Source organism: Heterocephalus glaber, unplaced genomic scaffold, assembly GCF_053883595.1.
Source record: "Heterocephalus glaber isolate CG9 unplaced genomic scaffold, H.glaber_assembly_v1.0 deba00001461, whole genome shotgun sequence".
In the NCBI taxonomy this organism is placed as follows: domain Eukaryota; kingdom Metazoa; phylum Chordata; class Mammalia; order Rodentia; family Bathyergidae; genus Heterocephalus; species Heterocephalus glaber.
The window spans coordinates 44,699,849-44,719,901 of record NW_028258308.1 but is presented as its reverse complement, the minus strand read 5'-3'; the positions used below and the strand labels follow the sequence as shown (position 1 = coordinate 44,719,901).

The 20,053-nt window shown below is 38.5% G+C and overlaps 1 protein-coding gene across 6 annotated transcripts in view; it reads left to right on the top strand.

Moving 5' to 3' along the window:
• Slc20a2 (solute carrier family 20 member 2) overlaps window positions 1-20,053 on the top strand; it is a 106,067-nt gene that overhangs the window by 916 nt on the left and 85,098 nt on the right. Inside the window, exons 1-2 of one of the 6 annotated variants that reach the window (XM_021236737.2) lie at window positions 69-4,522; window positions 5,634-5,793. The exons of 4 other annotated variants lie outside the window; for them this stretch is intronic. The gene's annotated coding sequence lies outside the window, so the exon portion shown is untranslated. Of the gene's footprint in view, window positions 1-68; window positions 4,523-5,633; window positions 5,794-20,053 lie in introns of those variants that run through there. One more of the 6 variants, XM_021236738.2, reaches the window with a different exon arrangement.

Sequence of the window (20,053 nt, the reverse complement as noted above, 5' to 3'; positions counted from 1 at the left end):
CTTTCAGTTTCTGAACGCAACAGAAGGGGCGTCGGCCCGGTGCCGTCCCCGGGCGCGTGAGTGGAGTGGGCCGCCTTTCCCTCCCTCGCGGCCCGGGCCGCCGTCCCCGCAGTCCCGGGGAGGGCTGTGTGGCGCGGCGTCCGAGGTCCGCGCCCGCGGAGAGCCCTTGCCAGCGGGCCGGGGCCGGGGCCGGGGCCGGGCGGGCGGCTCCGAGGAAGGCCGAGCTCCGCGCTCCTCCGCAGTTCTGAGCGCAGGAGGCGACGTGGGGCCGAGACTGGTGGAGGGTTTTGAAGACAGATGTGGCCAGGATGCTGTAGCCTTGTTAGTTTGAATGACTTTCGGATATGTAAAGATGTGTGTAGTGACTTGAAAAATGTGTTTTCCAGCACGAGACAGGTCATGGCTTTCGGTAGGATTTCAGATCAGTATTGAAAAGATCAGATTTCAAGGGTTGGGGCAGCCTTGAAAGTAAGGGGCCGCTCATCCACCTGCTTGACTTAACTATTCACTTTGAGCGAGTTCTCCGGTTTCAGTTGACTGCTAAGTATGATTCATATGAGACCATGTAAAGGTTATATTCCTAAGAGATAAGCAGAGAAAGAGGTAACAGTGCCCGAAGCAAGTTTTCTGGCCTTTAAGAATCATCTGGTTCAGTTAATCTCATCTTTCACCAGATTAAGACCCTTCCTTATATGGTACTATAACAACACCAGCTTTCTTCGTAGTGTTAATGTATATGTTTCCTTGTGCATACATAATCACAGACATAATTTTGCAGCTTTTTAGTTTGAAATCAGGGACATTAGGAAAACTAGTAGTAGGCAATGTTGAGTAGTAACATTAGTTTTTTTGTTGTTGTTGTTGTTTTGTACAGGGGGATCGAACTTGGGACCTTGAGCTTGCAAGGCAGGTGGCAGAACCACTGAGCTAAATTCAGGGGCCCGTAGTAGTAACATTGTTTACTGGGCCTTTCCCAAGTGGTCTTGAATGCTTTAGCTGATTTAATCTTAAGGGATAACTCTTTGTATACCTATAGCTTGCTCAAAAATATTTAAATATGTGAGTTTGATTTGAATGTGTCAAGATATGGAATATGTACACTAAACTCTTGTTATCAATTTTTAAAAATAAGAGTACTGGCAATAAATAATGATTCATGGTAAATTAGTGTGTTTTTCAAGTTGGAAGATGGCTTTGAAACTAATGGATATTCAATAGTTTCCAAAGCCTTGTATCTCTTATTTTCCAAGTTCCCATTATATAACATTGTCACATAGTAAACGGACTATTACAGGACATAGCAAAAAGGTAAATTTGGCGAAAGCCTTAATGTCCTCTTAAATGACCCCTTTTTTACATATTTAATTTCTGAGTAATTATAAGCAAATGGCATAATGAAGCATGAGGACTAATTTTCCAATACCAAAATAAGGAGATGAAAAAACAGCTGGCTATTTGTTGGAGTCTTGAACAATTTTATTGGGCATAAAATGTTAGGAATGCTAGATTATCTGCACTGTAGGCAGATAATTTTTCAGTTTAACTTTAAATGTCTTAAACACTATGCACTGTTGACGCTGGTACTTTGTGCATGAAAGAAGTTAAGGTTTTGATTGAATTTAAGGAGTTTTGGCTTTCTTAATAAGATTATTTGGGTATGTTTACAAAGATACAATGTAATTATTTACATAGGCATAACTATTCTAAGATTTTGAGAATGCTGGTTGATGTAACAGTTTGGGCCTTGTGAGTGAAAGGATGGGAGAAGCTGGGGAAGGTGTTGAGAGATGTGTGTTGTGATTGAAACATTGGAATTTACCTAATTGGAAGATTCTAGTGGTCCCTCACTGGGAAGAGGAAAAGATTGGGAGAGCTTTGCCAGTCAGTATTTACAGTAGGGTTTCTTTACCTGAAGTCTTTGTCTTTGGAGAGGGGTGAGAGGAGATTTGGCATCAGTGAAAGGATCTAAGCAGAAAAAGATACCTGTGTTTTCTTTTGAAGTGAATACTTCTCTGTTACATATTCTTGCCACCACATGCATCCTTAGGCACTTTCCCAGTTTTGATGTTTGTGGGCTGTCACTGATAGATGAAATTTAAAAAAAGAAAAATGTGAGGGTAAAGAATACCCCAAAGCACAAGCATTTGGGCATTCATTTGGGCAAAATTTTAGAAACTGTTGACAAAAACCATCTCAATAGGAGCTGAGGATGTAGCTCAGTGGCACCCCACCTGTCTGGCAAATGCAAGGTCCTGAGTTTGATCCCCGGTACCAAAACAAAACAAAAAAACCCATCCCAATAATACTGACCATGTATGTTTATAAGTCTCTTACTTATTTGTATCAAAAATATGTAGAATATCCCCTTATTGTGCTTTATAAACAATAGAACTTAATTATTGAATTTCTGTATGTTTGTAACTGTTGGAAAACCATAGTGACTATAGTAACAGCAATGGCTCCCCTCTATAAGACATTGTTTCACTGATGATATTTCCTATGATAGGAAGACAGGCCCTTCTCATTCTTCATTCACTTCAAAACTTGCCTCTCAGGCTGAGGATACGGCTCAGTAGTAGAGTGCTTGCCTACCATGCCCCAGGCCCTGTGTTCATCCCAAGCACCACCAACAAAACAAACAAAATGAAAAATCTTGGCTGTCATATAAAATGCTCTTTAAGCTCCCAGAAAGGAGGAACTTTTTTTGTATACCTTTAACCACTCCCCCAAACACCTAGAACAGTACTCTTCCCTGTTTTCATTTACAAAGATTCAAGTACCTTTAAATGTAGGATACAAAGTCTGCAGCCAACAGTGAGCTCTTTGAACCTTGACTTTATACTACACACTTCTTAGCTTTATATTGTTACATAAATGCTTCATGTAGTGTCTTTCCCCACTTGACCTCCTCAAGGTCAAGTAATATGTTATTTATACAATACTGGTTTTGGGCCGGGGATTTAGCTCAGTGGTTTTACCACCTGCTGTGCAAGTGCAAGGACCCGAGTTCAATCCCCGGTACCAAAAAACAAACCTATGCAATACTAGTTTTGAGAATTGCCTTGGTGTCCAGTGTAAGGTACACAGAGTAGGTTTAAATTATTGATTGTGCAAAATGGAAACATCAAAGATAATCAAAACCATAGGTAACACATTAGGTGGGCAAACCTTGTGCCATCTATGAAACCAAATGAGAATTTGAAGCTAAATAAAACATAATAATACCAAACATTTAGGTAGTGCTTTAAATGTGCCAAATGTCCCAGGCCCCTTGACATGTTTATTTGAATCTCACAGCAATCCTTTGAAGTAGGTACAGTTATCCTATTTGTCAGCTGAAACAATAGGGGCACAGCAAAGTCATTTTCTTGCCCAAGATTGTGACACAGGTAATAAAGAGGCAGCCTAGCTCTTGTCAGTGTAGCTTCTCTGGGAAGTTTTACTTTTTACTTCAGAGAGAGCTCTCACCATGTATACAATGTTTACAGCTGTAAAAGATCCTGTTTTTTTAATTTCAAAGTGGCTTAAAATTGCAATGGCTCTGAGCTGCAGAAACAGTGTTGGATTTTCCAAATAGAAGAGGTTGATGATGAAATGGTCAAAGGGATTCAAGAGGAGGAAAGAGAAACTAAATTGAGTCTCAAGGGATTTTAACTTTTTATATCGGTTGTACTTTAGATAATGATTTACCAGGATCCAGAATAATGACTTTTCCTGCTAATTTAGTGTCAAAACTAATACCAAATATCAGGAGTGATTGCAAATATTTGTAATCCCAGCACCCTGGAATGCTGAGTCAGGAGGATCACAAACTGGCCAAATTAGTGACTTAGGGACACCATATCTCAAAACGTAAAAAAGTGACTAAAAATATAACTCAGTGCAAAGGCTCTGGATTCAGACCCTGGTACTATAAAATAAGCAAACAAAAACCCACCTTATCCCAAATAAGATACTACTGAATGACATTTGATACTTACCGCTTTTTGTTTTAAAATATTTACTAGATTTAAAATTCTAATAGCAAAAATTTCTTGTGATATGCGTGTTCCTGGTGGCTTCTCACATACCTCTGTCCGTTTGCTTTGTCCTTCATGGAATTCTGATCCACCTTTTCAGCTTGTGTTGAACAATAAGGAGTCCTATTGGGGTCAGGAGGCCTTTCCTAGCCAAGTAATATTTTTTGGTGGGAGAAAAATGTAAAATTATGCATTACTTTGGTGACAGACTTGGATTAGTCACTTTGAAGCCATGTGGACTTAGATGAGGGCCTACAAACAATATGCAGCAAGATGAAGAAAAATGATATTCTCCAAAAGCCCAATTATGTATCCCTTTTGTTGTGAGCTTACTGTTCCTTTGAAGGTATGGGGCATCAACAACCACTGAACCTAGATGACTTCACAGATAGGGGAGTAGACACATCACCACACCTGTTGTCCAGGAATCAGGGGGAAGTGCCCTTGAGTGAATCACGGGCCACAGACCTGGTTAGCAGCCAGGGTGGATGCAAACTTTGCAGGTATAGTATTCTGTATTACAGGCCATTTCCACTGGAAAGGCTGTTATGTCATTGCCTTGGGTTGCTTCAGAATTTCAGTCAGTGAAGAAATGACATGTGTTGCTATCATTTTTAACATCACCTATTTGGAGAGAGCCTGCATAGAAGCATTTTATAAATATTACCCTGCAGCTTGTATTCTATTTAAATATCTGGGGAACTAACTTGGAAAATTTGAGTTGAAATGATCTATATTGAAGTGTTTATCCAATTGGCATATTCAAAGTAACTACAGACCCTTTCTGAATGGAGGGTTTTTAAGCAGAAGTAGGACACACTGATTCATTTATGTTAAGCCTGTGAAGCTAGGATAATTTCATATGAAGTCTCTACTACCCCATTTATGAATTATACGGTTGTGGAACTGGATCCTGAACATGATCTAGTTTGTTAACCAGGAGTATACGTCAGAATGGCCCAGAGTTTATTATAAAAGGAACAGGTATCTTCTCCTAGCCCAGAGATGCAGATTCTGTAGGGCTGCCACAGCACCCAGATGTCTGTATTCTGAGTGCTTCTTCCCCCTGTAAAAGCAACCAGCCCTGTATTTTATAGATAAGAAAATCGGGGCAAAGCAAAACAACTTGCTGAGAGTTGGTTTGGTGGTACAGGATTATCACCAGATAATGTATAATTCCACAATGTTGTGACTTGAAGTTTTCTACATCATCGTTCTAGTAGCTCCTTGTATAGCTGAATATAAAATGCCCTAGTTCATACCATTTCCAGGAAGGATATGAATGCAGAGAAATGTTGTTTTGTCAAAGTCTGTCTGCTGTCCTGGCCATAGTAAAGATCGAAAAGTCAGTCACCAAAATTTCCACAGTTTTAACTGATGCTTTTTGTTAATGTCAGGGATTATTGATTATTTGCAACACTTTTATTGTCTACTCTGTGGTACTCTTTTAATTTTTTTTTAAATACTGTATTTTTATGCTGAAGTGAAACATTAAAATTTCTTAGTGGAATTATTTTTAATCTTAACTAAAATACAATATTATGTGAAAATTTGCACTGCATTATTACAGTCATTTTAAAAATCTGGTTGATTTGTAACTTTTCTTTTTTTAAGGCCTCTTACCTTGGAAACAGCACAGTTGGCTTCCATGTCATCTTTGAATATGAGAGATAATCCTAGTTTCAGCATATCCTCAGTAGAGACCAACAGACCAGGTTTATTCCTTCAAGAAGTCTCCCCAAACGGCAACCATTTGCAGAAGTAAATAATACCTGTGAGTGGACTGGATGGCCTGAGGACTCGTTAAGATATTTGTAGAAGAATGTTAAAAAACTGAAGAGAAGGTGCATTTCAAGAAGCAACTCCAATGTCATTTAAGATATTTGAGCAGCTGAAAGAAGATAGTTATGATAATATGAGTGCTAAGATCCTAGCATGCTTCTTTATGTATTTCTTACATTATCTTTGTTAACCCATCCACTTTATTTTATTTATTTTTTTTGGTACCGGGGATCGAACTTGGGCCTTCTTGCGAGGCAGGCAGTGGAAGCATTGAGCTAAATCCCTGGCCCACACTTTATTTATATTTATTTTCCACTACTGCAATAGTCCAATCTACTTATGATCAGAGTTTTATGGATGGGTAGAAAAGTCACCTCAGTAGGAGGAGAAATACGAATCACACGTTGGGATATTGGCTCCCAGAAATGGACTCTTATTGAGTAATTACTAAAGGGTGTGGTGTGTAGATGAATTATTTCTTTATAATGATGTGATGCTTCTTGTTCATATTCATTGCAACTATAGTTTCATCTTCCTTTATCTGTGTCCAGCCTCTGTAAATGCCTACTTTTTTGTTGAACAGGTTTTTGGCACTGAAGACCTGATTATTATATTTTTTCAGTTTAAGAATTTCATCTTCATAAATAGACCTTTGGTACACTTGCTATTCTCCCTTGGGTTATTTTCCAGGATCACGAATAGAATAGTTTCCATTCTTTTCCACATTGTTCATCTTTACTAGTTTTATGTTCTGGCCAGTGTTTTGTTGTTGTTCTTATTTTCTAGATAGAAATCAGGGTCTTCATGTTCTATTTCCATTTTCTTGGGAGACCAGGAAAACACGAGTGATAGAACTTTAATAGAAAATTTATAAAATCTTTTAACCTTCTATGAAAGCTTATATCAAACTTCTTTTTAGCAACATTGATAGGTTACCTTATCTTACAGTAAGGAGCAAAGATTTCTCTCAATACTGCTAAGCACAAAAAAGGGGAAACGTTTTTGTAATTAACAAATGAAAGTGTCATTAAGGTCATTAATGTACATATACACATTTTCAGTGAGAAATTATTTTGTTGGTTGGAGTTAAGAGTGTTTGACCTGGGCTGGGAATGTAGCTCAGTGATGAGCACTTGCGTAGTGCTGGTGAGGCCTTGGGTTCAATCTCCAGCACTGCCAAAAGTAGGAGTAGTTGGCTTGAGTTAATTGTGTTCAGCCTTTCTTACTTGTTAGGACCTCATCACAATTAATGGTGAGTAGACCTCATCAATAATTTTCTGTAAATTGTAGAAAATTTTGCTCTTAAGAATCAAGTTTTACTCCACAAGGAGAAATGTAAGAAAAAGAAGAGATTTTTAATTTGATGAAACAAAAGTCCATAAAACATTTTGTTAATTTTACTGTTTCTCTCTCTAGTAGGCCAGTTTCTCTTCACTCTTACTTCTTCACTTTCTACCCTTTCTCTTTATCACTGGGTCCCATTGGTATGGCTTTTTCTTATCTCTCTACAGTTCTTGGTTTGATTTCTATTTCACTTACTCTGCCTTGCTCATGACTCTGTCTCCCACTTGGAATGCTTTTTATTCTCTTTCTTTCCCTTGATGTAGGTATGCCTCCTTCCTATCTGCCACCTCCAGTCTTTTGTTGTTGTTATCTCTCATAACCCAGCCCATCACCCCTGCCCTTGCCTGCTCTAGCTTGTGTCCACTTGCACTCCATGCTCACCCCATCCTTGATAGTCTCTTCTCCTCTAGCAAATAATCTTCCTTCTGCTTCGGTCTGTGTAGCACACAGATCTGCCCTGTGCCATCTCAACCCCAAATTGATGTTGCTTTCTTCCTGTACTTTTTAGTCATTGTTCATTTACTCCATGCTTTTTTTCTGTTTTCCCAGTCCCTGGGTGGTAGGCATTACTAGATGGATTTATTGTTGGTCTTTGCATAGAACACAGATCCTTGCTGTGCATTTCCTGAGCGGCCAGAACAAATCAATTATTATTAACTTTTCCTAGAACTTTGAGCTTCCTGTGTTTTCTAAGAATTAAATTGGTGTTCTATAAGACTAATACTAAGAGAGTCAAGACAGTCATATATGGTGCTGTCATTTCAGCTTCTTACTCAAGAGTTACACACATTGGTCACTGCCTGTCTGAAAGGTTAAAGAACAGACAAGTCAAGGGTGGGCTACAGGCTGGGGGAGGGCAGGAAGAGGAAGATAAGTGCTACTACAGAAGGGCTCATATTAATAATCTCTTGAAATGGAAGAAACCTGAAACCAAAGCTTTAGCATTTATTAGATAAAAATTCCCCTAAAAGAATAAAGACATTAGTAACTACGTTAACTAGTTTTACTATGGCATCATTCGTATTTTTGCATTTCTTCTAAGTTCTAAGACCTTTAATATTTAAAAAGAGATTTACTCTTGTAAATATTCCTTTTATTTTGAAGGACTTGCTGTCTCCTTAAATATTAACCAGAGTAATTTTGTAATTATACTGTAACATTCTCAAAATGCCGTTAACCACTGACTCTGTAGTTTCTTGTGTGGGAAAGCATATCAGTTGTGTGGTCTTGCCCCTTGGGACTCTAGTATTATAATTAAAAGCTTGTGGCAAGACTTTATCTTATGCTATTTGTTTATTCACATTTTCTCATAGTAGTTTGTTTTTTTTTTTTAGTTTATATTCTTGCATGTGAATGTGGTGCTGTGCTGTAATTTAGTCTTATAATGTGTATGAACTGTTGGAGGCCAACTGATGTGAGTGCAGTTCTTAAACGTAACAAGGGAAATCCCTATACAGTGCACACAGTGGTGTTAAGATATTCAGAAAAGCCTTACTGCTAGGGGTTGATCATATTGAATACTCTTTCTGCCTTGGCCCTCCCTAGCTATGCTGGTGCTTGTTGGGTGTCTTAGAGATAAAGGAACAGCTAGTTCTCCAGTAATGGTATGTGAGAGTCAGCATCCTCAAGCAGCTCGTAAAATATCGTCCCCAAGCCACAGTTAGGCCACTGACAAGCAATTTATATAGATGTGCTATGTCTGGGCCTGTGTTCTGAAACTATGGAAAGAAACAAGGTATGGCACATTCTCTCCAGAAACTCATAATTGAGTCGGAATATTGATAAGTGAATGATTGCACTACGTTGTGGCAAAGGGTGAAATATACAAAATTAACATTGCTTAGAGGAACAGAATGAAGAAAGTTAGAAAGTATAGATCAAAAACCTAAATAGGGGGCTGTGGATTTAGCTCAGTTGTTCCACTCCTTGCCTCAAAAGCACAAGGTCCCGAGTTCGATCCCCGGTACCAAAAAAACCAAAAAAACAAACCTAAATAGGTCAGGTCTGTGATACACATGTATTTGGTATATAAATTCTACAAGGTAGTAATTTCTGTATGCCCTTTATTACCTCTATAAATTGGCAACTTAAAACATTCAGCCTCAGTTTCTTCATCTTTGGAATGGTGATAATAATATTGAGTAGTGTTGATACATGGATTAAATGAGATAGTCTGTATGAGAAGCCAGTATGGTCCCTTATTCAATTATTGTTTAGAATTTGTAGAACTAAATAGGTGATAGAGAACATGGCATAGGAAAAAAGAAAACTTTGGGGGTAGTTGTACACTTAGCACAGATAATGTGGCTGCTCAAAATGCCTGGATTTCCTGCTTTATATTTGCTTTTCTGGTTATTTTAAGAAAACCAACCATATTACCTTAAAGTCAATCTTTTTTTTCTTTTTTGTAACCAAAAGAAGTTAAGTTTATTTAGTTTCATCTGTTTACCAGCTGTCTTTCTTAATGACTTCTGTCTCATCTCATAAATCAAATCCATTCTTAAGGAACTTAAAAATTATAACAGTTGAACATATTTCAAAAAATATTCTAGGACCTAGTAAAGGTCAACACTGGACTTTTTTTTTTTGGTATGGGGGATCGAACTCGAGACCTTGTGCTTGTGAGGCAGGCGATGGTACCACTGAGCTAAATCCCCAGCCCAACACTGGACTACTTTTAAGTAAAAATTATTAGATACAGAAGTTTTGGAGTATGTTATGAAATCAGTCTATTACATGTACAGTTCCAGCATTGGGTTATATCTACCAACCTGCGTATATTTCCTGGTTTATATATATGTATGTGTTTTTGAGCCTTGAGCAAAACTAGCTTGTTATTTTAAATATTGGTGTTTAAATTAACTTCCTTCAACAGAACCAGACTGAACAATTTGCATTTCTGGTGTAGAAGAAATTGTCACAGCAATTAGTATTATTTTGTACATGGTGGATTATCCTCTTAAGTTATCAGATTTGGGTCTGTGACCTGGATCATATGATGAATCAGGTTGGGTAAATTTTTCACTTGAAACAAATTCATTCTTCTGACCTGGGTTTTTTGGCCTTTTGAAATTTTAGTAACTCATAGTGTGGTTAGATTTGTCAATTATGGTTTTTCTGTATCATGAGGATTATAACTGGGGTAATTTAAAATTATAAATATGGCCCTCCATATCCACTGGTTCCCCCACTAGTTTTACATCTACCGATAGAGCCAACCATGGATCCAAAAATATTTTTTTTAAATAATAAATTCTGTCTGTACCCAACATGGACAGACTTTCTTGTCATTATTCCCTAAACAGGATAGCATAACAACTATTTAAATAGTATTTACACTATGTTAGGTATTATAAGTCACCCAAGGATGGTTTAACGTCTTTCAAAAGATGTGTGCAGGTTCTATGCAAATACTACACTATTTTGTATAAGGGACTTGATCATCTGTAGATTTTGGTATCTATGTGGTTCCTGAAACAAATGCCCTGCATATACTGTGGGATGACTCTAAGGAGCTAAAACTACCAACCCAATATTTTGATAGAGATCAAAATATACGTCTCGTCTAAAACTTCTTTTTATTTTATAATCAAGAAGTTTAAGGTTAGTGTGTGTTTTATTGTATTGACATTATATTCATAGAAAAATTGTATTCTCCTAGGAAGGGAGATGTGGTGCATCAGTATTTGAAATCTGAAGTTTAAGCTGGTTATGATTTGAAAAGTGGCTTTCATTTGTGTTCCCTGGAAGATCTCAGTAGTGCTATGGCATGGTAACAGCAGCATGTTTAATTGCCATAGTGAGGTTCTAGCAGAAGTACCTGGTAAATTGCTGCCACTGTAGAATGATCTGAGATACTGGTTGTATCTTTGTTCCCTGTTACATTTTCTGAGAAACTTAAGTTTTTCCTACTAGTGTTTTCTTTTTATTTGTATTTTTATTCATTAATATTGTCAATAATAAGGCACCAGTATGGTCAGGCTCTTGACATTTAATTCTTTACTACTGTGTAACTTTTAATAAAATTTGATGTTATGAAATATATTTTCTTAACATATATATGTTAATATGTAAGTAAATATGTTACTGTATATAGTGTTCAATATGTTTGTGTGGATAAGTAAATAAATAAATGTTATGGAAGTTCTGCAGATCAATAGATTTGTCACATTTTTAAAAATGAGGAAGGCCAGGGATTTAGCTCAGTGGTGCCAAGCCTGCCTCCCAAGTGCAAGGTCCTGAGTTTGATCCCCAGTACCAAAAAAAAAAAATGAGGAAACAGGTTATACAACAGCCCAGTGTCATGCTGATAGTAAGTGACAAGCCCAGGATTTTAATCAAAGCCTGGTTAAATCCACATCTTTCAACCACTTTTCTATTTTTTTTTTCAGTATTTCCCTTTGAAAAAGTAACATTTGGTTATTTCTTAAGTACATGTTATTTTGAGCTAAGGAATACTCAGTCATATGCTGTATACCTCTCTTGTTCCCAAAGTAAAAACTGTTCCTGATTGCAGAAGGAAGGAGGCTCAGTGAGAAGAGGTAGTCAGTGCTTAGTGGAAAAACAAGATCAGACAACATAAGAAGGGATAAGGATTAATCACCAGGAATACTACATCCCAGAGTCACATGTTTATGTATAGTTATCCTGGCTTTTTGGTCTATAAATACATACACATATATTTTAGAAATGCAAATAGGTTTATACATGCATATGATTTATAGCTTTCACTTAATATCTTGGCCATAATCCCATCTTATTATTACATCTTCATTTAAAATTTTTTCCTACTTTCTAAAAATAGCTTTCTTCTTTCAGAAAAGTTTTGGATTTACAGAAAAGTTGCAACAATAGTACAGAGAATTCCAGTATACTTACTCCACATCCAGCTCCTCTGTCCACCCCAGGCCCGGTACTGGGGATTACATCCAGGGTCTTCATACTGAACTTCATCCATAGCCCTTTTTTTGTTTTTTTATTTTGTGACAAGGTCTTAACCGAGTTACTGAGTTGTCCAGGCTGGGTTTGAACTTAGGCTCCTCTTGCCTTGGCTTCCCAGAGGGCTGGAATTACAGGTGTGTGTCACCATGCCTGGCTTAGCTTCCCCTATTAACATTTTACATTAATGTCATACATTGTTAAAATTAGTGAGCTAAATTATTAACCAAAGTCCAGACTTTCTTCAGATTTCCATGGTCTTCAGTCCTGGGTTCCTATCCAGATACCACATTACGTTTAGTCATTATGTCTCCAGAGGCACCCCTTGGTTAGGACAGTTGCTCACTCTTACCTTCTTTTTTTATGACCTTGACAGTTTTGCCATATGGTCATCAGATGTAGGGTGCTCCTCAGTGGAGATTCTCATCTGCCTTCCCCATGCTTAGACAGGGTTAGGGTTCAGGGATAGAGATGCAGAGGTAAAAGGACTTCTGCACGTCTTCAGAGGCACATACAGTCAGCCAGACTTTGGGTTGATGTTGACGTCTGCCTTTTTGGGTGGTGCTTATCAGGTCCCACGTGGTACAGTTGCCCTTCCCTTTCCTTGCCGAATTCTGGCTGCACAGGAGAGTGACACCGCAGCCCATTGGCAGTGTCCACTTGGATGACTTGGAACTCTCCCACTTCAACATCTGTCCATCCTCCCCTACTTCTGTTTTTACTCAGTTATTTTCATCAGTATAGACTAATGGATATTTAGACTTTGAGTTATCCATAACTACTTTCTTTATTGCCCAAGTTGTGATAGCTTATCTTAGGCAATTGAGAGCTCTTACAACTGGTTCCTGCTACCCTCTGTTATACCCCTGTCCTTGTGAGTTTATATCTTCATTTTTCAGATAACTGCATGGTGTTTCATCCTAAGAATGGAACTTAGTGCACTTAGCTATTTCTTACTGACAGTAATTTAGGTATCAGATTTTTCATTGCTATTAAATCGTCAGAAGACATTTGTGAAAATATTGTGCAATAACGTATTCAGGAAAAGTTACTGTGTTATAGGATATGCCCATTTTATGTTTTGTGACACTAAAAGATATCTTAACATATTTCTGAGGAGAGAGTATTTTCACCTTACCTATGGAAAATAGAAGTGTATTTATCACCTTAGTCACCTGCCTTACTTTTTTTTCCCCCTGTGATCAGGGCCAGTGGGTGTGGAGCCTGTGGTCCTAAAGAGCTGCTTTGAGATTACACATTGCTTTGAGACCCCTGTTTCCATTTCAATATAGAATCAGTTACTATAGACAACAGCATGTGAGACCCCTGTTTCCGTTTCAATATAGAATCAGTTACTATAGACACCAGAAGGTGAATTTAAATTCAATTCAGAAAAAAACAAATAGCAGTATCAGAATGAAAACTTTAAACCTGAAAGTGACCTTGGAAAAGCCATCATGTTCTAGCCTACATTTTAGAAATAGAAAACTCTCATTCGTTGAGATGATTTATCTGGAACTATGCAATAAAGTAGGAAGAACTCAAGAGTATAGATTTCTACGTGAGTCTCAGAATTCTCTTTATGGGGTATATTTTATATACCACACAAGAATATAATGAAAAACTTCAAACATATACCAAAGGAAACAAAATAGTACAATTAATCCCATGTCCCCATTACCCAGGGATATCAATTTATGACCAATCTTGTTTAAAACTTCTACCCACTCCCCCACCAGCATGTTATTTTGAAGCAAATCTCAGATATTAAGTCACTTCATTTATAAATAACATTCAGAAGGAAAAATCTTTTAAAGCATAACCACAATGTCATTACCATCCTTTAAAAATATTTCTATTCAAGGAAGATATTTAGTTATAAAAACTTACAAAATTTATTTTTATCACAGATTAGAATGTAGCACTGGTGAGAATAAAGTTCCTTGGTTTATCTTCCAGGGATTAGAGAGATTCTGTTCGCCAGACAGAATAGTCTAGGAGGGTCACAGCTTTTCTCAGAATCTGCTCAGGCTGTCACCAAGAGAAATCAGTGGTCTCTCACACGGAATGTGTGACACTTCTCTGTATGTTCGGCTTCCACCCTACTTCACTCTGAGTGAGGAAGACCTTCAAGGATATATGACAAGTGCTCTCTGATTCTGCGTATTGACCAAAGCCAGGGTGGGAGTGCAGTTGTGTGGCCTCCCACTCACTGCAGAGCCCCTGGAGAGAGTTGTGACTGTCAGGTGAGATTCCTGCACACTTTCTCCAGAGTTGGACTTGACAGAGCTCAGAGGAAGCCAGCTTGTTGATAGTACTGCTGCATTCTCATTTGCTCTTAAGACTTTTTTTTTTTTTGGTACCAGGGATCGAACTCAGGTCCTTGCGCTTGCGCAGCAGGCGGTGAAACCACTGAGCTAATTGCCTGGCCCCTTCAAAAGACTTTTTTAAGAGGGAAGAATGCCTTCGTTAGCAGAGGTGATCCTGAGGGCAGTGGACAGCAATTACTCTGTTTCCTTCAAGGAGTACCTAAAGTGAATTACTTGAGAGTCTACACCTTAAAAGGGTGACTGTTCTCCTAGTGTTTTAAATATTGTATTCTGGGGTTGCACTTGATTTTAAAAATTAAATGAGACCCTGTTTCTCCACAGAAAAACACTCCTGCTCACAGGCTTTACAAACAGAATAACACATATCTTAAACACACACATACCCTTTTGAATTTTTTTCAGTACTGGGGATTGAATTTAGGGCCTTCCTGCTGAGCTACATCCTGAGCCTTTTTTTATTTTGAGACAGTCATGCTGAGTTGCTGGGGGCTGGGCTGGAATTTGAGAACCTCCTGGCGGATCCTCCCCCAGAGTGCTAGGATTACAGACATTTACCTCTGGCTTTTGACATGCCGTTAAAATGTGCAGTGATTTAGCCAGGCGCAGTGGTACATACCTGTAATCCCAGCACTTTAGAGGCTGAAGCAGGAGAATCATCACGAATTCGAGGCCAGTCTGGGCTGCATAGTGAGTTTAAAGCCAGCCTGAACTGCATAGCAAGACCCTATCCAACAAAACAAGACAGCCCAGATTTAAATGGGGGGGGGGGGTAAAAAGTAGACAGAAATTTCCTTTTGCTTTTTCAGAGACTGAAACCAATCTTAACTATATGATTTTATTTAAAACTAATTTATTGCAAATAAATATTCATCTTACAAATATTGTTGTTCACTACATACAATTCATTTTTTTTTCTAACCTCGTTTAGACTTTCCTACCTTGTGTCTGACAACACCGCTGACTGCCCCGGGCCTTTGCTGTCATTTTTCCTCAGCAGGGCTGTGTCAAAGGCAATCAGTTCTGTTTTCCTCCCACTTGGAGGGCCCTCTGTCTTAGTTCCGAATTTTGGCTTACTTTTATCTACTTACTTTCACTCAGTGAACACCTTTTAAGAAGAGATGTCAGTGTTAATTTTCTTGTTTTTGAGCAAAAGTTGAAAGAATAATAAAAAATAACCATGCTTTCAAATACATCCCTGGCCAAGCATATTCATTTAGCCTTGGCTAAATGTGTTTATGGATTATAGGTTCTTGGAAAACATATTAGTCAATGTAGTACACTGAATATAGTATATTTAAAATTTAGTTCTAGTGTTTCATCTACTCTGCCTGACTTATACTATTTTTTAAAACCTTTCTTGATGCAGTCATACCTTTTTCTTAAAACCTCTTGGCTTTGAAATTGTTTTGCTTTTCTTAACTTTAACCTTTTTGCTTCTGGCCAGCTGTGCAGCCATGATTGAATTTCTTATCCACTGTCCTTCAGTTTCCTCATCTGGAAAGTGAGGGTTTAATTAGCAACCACCTCATCTACTGTTTGTTGAGCTAAATGAGATGAGCTATAGTACCGCAAACACAGTAAATGCTCTAGAAATATTATTTCAGCCACCATTGCTCTCTGTCCATCTGTTTGTATCTCTCCCCTTTATATTCACTTAGATTAAGAAAAATGGTTTATGTATCTTAAATAAGTGACTCCCTTCACATTTTCCCCAAACATTGTGAGTTTTTGTTTTAAAGTGATTTATAGGAAATTGCAAAAGTAGTATAGAATTTCCCCAAAAGGTACTCAGATAAGGCCACAACCAAAAAATCACCACTAGGACATCCACAGATCTTGTTCAGACTCCACTACTTTTAAGAGCACTCACTGGGATGTGTATGTGTTTGTGTGTGTGTTTATGTGTGTAGTTCTGTACAGTTTATTTGCATAAATTTCTGAAACCATCACTGCAACTTCTGACCCTTTATAGGACACCCTCACCCTTTCTCTGGTAACCACTCATCTGTTCTCTCTATATATAGTTTTGTCATTTTGAGACTATTGTATAAGTGGAATCTGCAGTATGTGACCTTCTGAGATTGGCTTTTTTCACTGGATATGCCCTTAAGAACTGGAAGACATGATCATGTCTATCAGTAGTCCATTCCTTTGTATTGCTGAGTAGAGTTCCAGGATTAGGCCTGCCCATTGTAGGCATGTTAAGATTGTCTAGAGCTTCTATGAATATTTGTGTACCATTTTTTGTGTAGATTTATCTTATGTACTATAATGTGTACTAAATAAATATTTTGCTTTGTTAATGAATCACTTTTCATGTCTTGTTGACATTTTTCTTGGGGAGAGTATGGGAGAATCAATTATTTTAGAAATATTTGCATACTAATGAATCCTAGTAACCAGAAGGTTTTCATAGGCTTGGGAATCCCTGAGAGGGGTCCTTAATAGAAAGCTCATGAATGGACTTCATGGGGGCCCAGTAACTATATGATATTGACCAAAACTGGAGTACAAATGCACATTTTGTGGTTTGCATCACCACAGAAACAGTTAAAAACAATACGTGCCTCAGAAAGTAATACAAAATCTGGAAAATCTGTAAAGTATATCAAGTACATTTTAAATCAGTGCCCTCTTTCTATGAAGACCTAGATTGAATTGTGTCTTTCAGGTGACATAAACCTAAGAGAGATGACTAATAACAGACTACATTCAGAGTACTCTTGAATAGGTTTTAATGTCCTAAAATGAGCAATATAAAATATACTAATGATAAGCCATCTACAGGATTTGAGAAATGCTTGGGGTTAGCAGGTAATCTCAAATACATGAGGTGAAAAATAGCTAGGCATTTATTTGACCACAGGCATACATGAGCTGTCTCTCTGACGAGGCTGCTAAAAGCAGACTGATGTCAGGTTTCATTAGTGCGTGCCTAGATTACACTGAGTCTGTGGCTCTGCTTGGTCATCTAGTTAGGTCATGTTTGATGAGTTGTATGGAAGTCTATGAACTACATTTTGGATGAGATGTTGGCTAAAGACAAAGGATAGTGGTGGACTGAAAACTGAAGTCACATAATGTGGGAACTATCACTAGTGGAGTTTGGTTTCTGGATCTGAAAGATAGCTACACCAGAGCAGTGATGGCAGCCCTTGTAGACTGGGAATTAGGAAGACCAGAGTGGTGTGGAGAGCATGCAGGATACATGGTGCTCATGTTGAGTGAAGGAATTATAAAGAATTTTGATTTTTTACTTGATCCAACACCTAACCTTAGAGCGGGGAGAGCTCCCCAGGAGTGGGCTGAGTGGCCCAGTCCAAGAGCCCATCCCACCTAGCAATGTGTGAGAGGAACAGGCCTGCGGACAGAGCTCCTACTTTAAGCGAAAGGTTTACAACAGGACCTCAAAGATTATGTTAATTGGAATGTAATGTTTTTTCTGTCAGGTTTCTGAATTCTAAAAAGAAAATTCTGAGACGATGCAATAGTCTCTTTAAAAGTACTTTTTAAAGAAAATGCTTTTGACCCAAAGGCTTCATTATTATCAGTACAGGTGCTTCAGAGGTGCTGAAAAATTGAAATATTACAGATTTAGATCTGAAACTGGTGCATAAATTACTTCACTGTCCAACTTGAAATAATTAACCTGCACATGTAGTATAGTGTGGTTTTAAGATTTCACTCTTGTTACTTTGAAGAGAAGAAACCCCACAATCTTTGCAAACTAGAAGCATGAGTGGAAAAGGAAGTGCCACCACTGTGGAATGTGCCCTCCTGGTGGCTGAGACACACAGGCCTACCCTCCCCACAGGATGAGCTGTCCCAAGGCTCACTCTGAGAACAGCAACATAGCATGGAGTCTTTATGATGCTCTGTCGTTTATACAGATTTGCACCCAAGTTTCCATAGTGGCTTGTATAAATGCACCTCCAGTATTTAAGTCAGTTGATACAGAAGTCTGTTACCCTTCAGATTATTAGCACAGTACAGCAGTCCTTTCAGTTACAGAAATGGATAAATAATTGTAAAAATTTTTTCATTGTTGTGATACTGGGGATTGAGCCTAGGGCCTCATGCCTGCTAGGCAAATGCTGTGACACTGAGCCACACTCCATCCCACAAACATTTTTATATGAAACTTCTTTTTAAAAACCCTGTATTTGGCTGAGCATGGTGCCACACACCTATAATCCCAGCATCTGGGAGGCTGAGGCAGGAGAATTGCTTTGAGTTTGAGGCCAGCCTGAGACCCTAACTCAAAAAACCCTTTATCTGCCATTGGTAGTCTTCAGACAGGCTGGACTGCTGCTTTTTAGGACACTATGGGTTCTACTTCTTTTTTTCTCATCTTTTCTTTTTTGTGTGTGTGATTGAATTTTATTTCTTTTTAAATATTATTTTAGTTTGTGTGTGTGTGTGTGTGTGTGTGTGTGTGTGTGTGTAGAACATACTATTTGCATTCCTGTGGGAAGTTGGTACCTGTGTATAACACATCTTAATTCCTAGAGCCTGAGGGGATAGACTGGAGGTTAATAGGGTGGGGTGGAGGGTTCGGCTGCTCCCCACTGTGGTGGGTGATGTGACCCTGATCTGCATGTCTGGTTCTCCCTTGGAGAGATAATGACAGCACTGGCACCTGCTGAGGAGGCATCAAGCCCAGTGCCCCAAGTGGAGGGAGGACCCAACAAACCACCTGTTACTGTTCCTTCTGCTTTCACCTCTTGATCTCTTTTAACTTTTTATGATTTAACTATGAGGTACTGTCATCTGTGTATCTTGTACTGTCTTGAACACAGCATATCTACAACTAAACCTCTTCTGTCCCCCACCTCCACCCTTTGTTGTAAACAATTCCTGCTGTGTCCTCCTGTCTCTTCTGCTTCCTTAGTGGGTACATCCATCAGAGGAGGTGGGGAAGACATTAGCACCATGAGCTCTGGGCCACAGTGTTGGGTACAGCAGCTGTTTGACCACTTGTCTTGATGCAGTGCAACCCTAAACAAAGTAATTAACATCTCAGTCTCTTTCCTTGATTAAGAAATAAATGTGAGAGCAATCTGTACTACACATTGGGAAGAACTGATGAACATAACGCATACTCAGTGCTTAGTATGGCTCCTGAGACTTAAATGCACAGGTTTTTTTGTTGTTGTTGTTGTTGTTTTGGTCCTGAGGGTCAAACCCAGGGCCTTGCACATGCCAGGCAAAAATGCTGTACCACTGATATATATTTCTCCAGCCCTTTTTTTTTTTTAAATTTTGTGACAGTGTTTTGCTGAGTTGCCTAGGCTGGCTACAAACTTGAAATCTTCCTGCCTCAGCCTCCCAAAGTGCTGGGATTATGAGTATGTGCCGTTGCCCCCGGCTTCACACAATATTATTATTTTCTACTCTCTAGCCAAAAATGGTAATTATTTTTATTATTTTCTACTCTCAAGCCAGAAATGGTAATACCATCCCCAGTTCCTCTTTCTACTCCACCAGCCATCAGTACTATTAATCCTGTCTTAACAATGGGCTTCCTAAGCTGCACCGTTACTGGAAGTGATTCAGAGTTCCCTGAGAGTATACAGGTGTTTAGCCTTCATCACTGATAGTCATACAAGTCAGTAACCTATAAAAAGTTAATGATCTAGG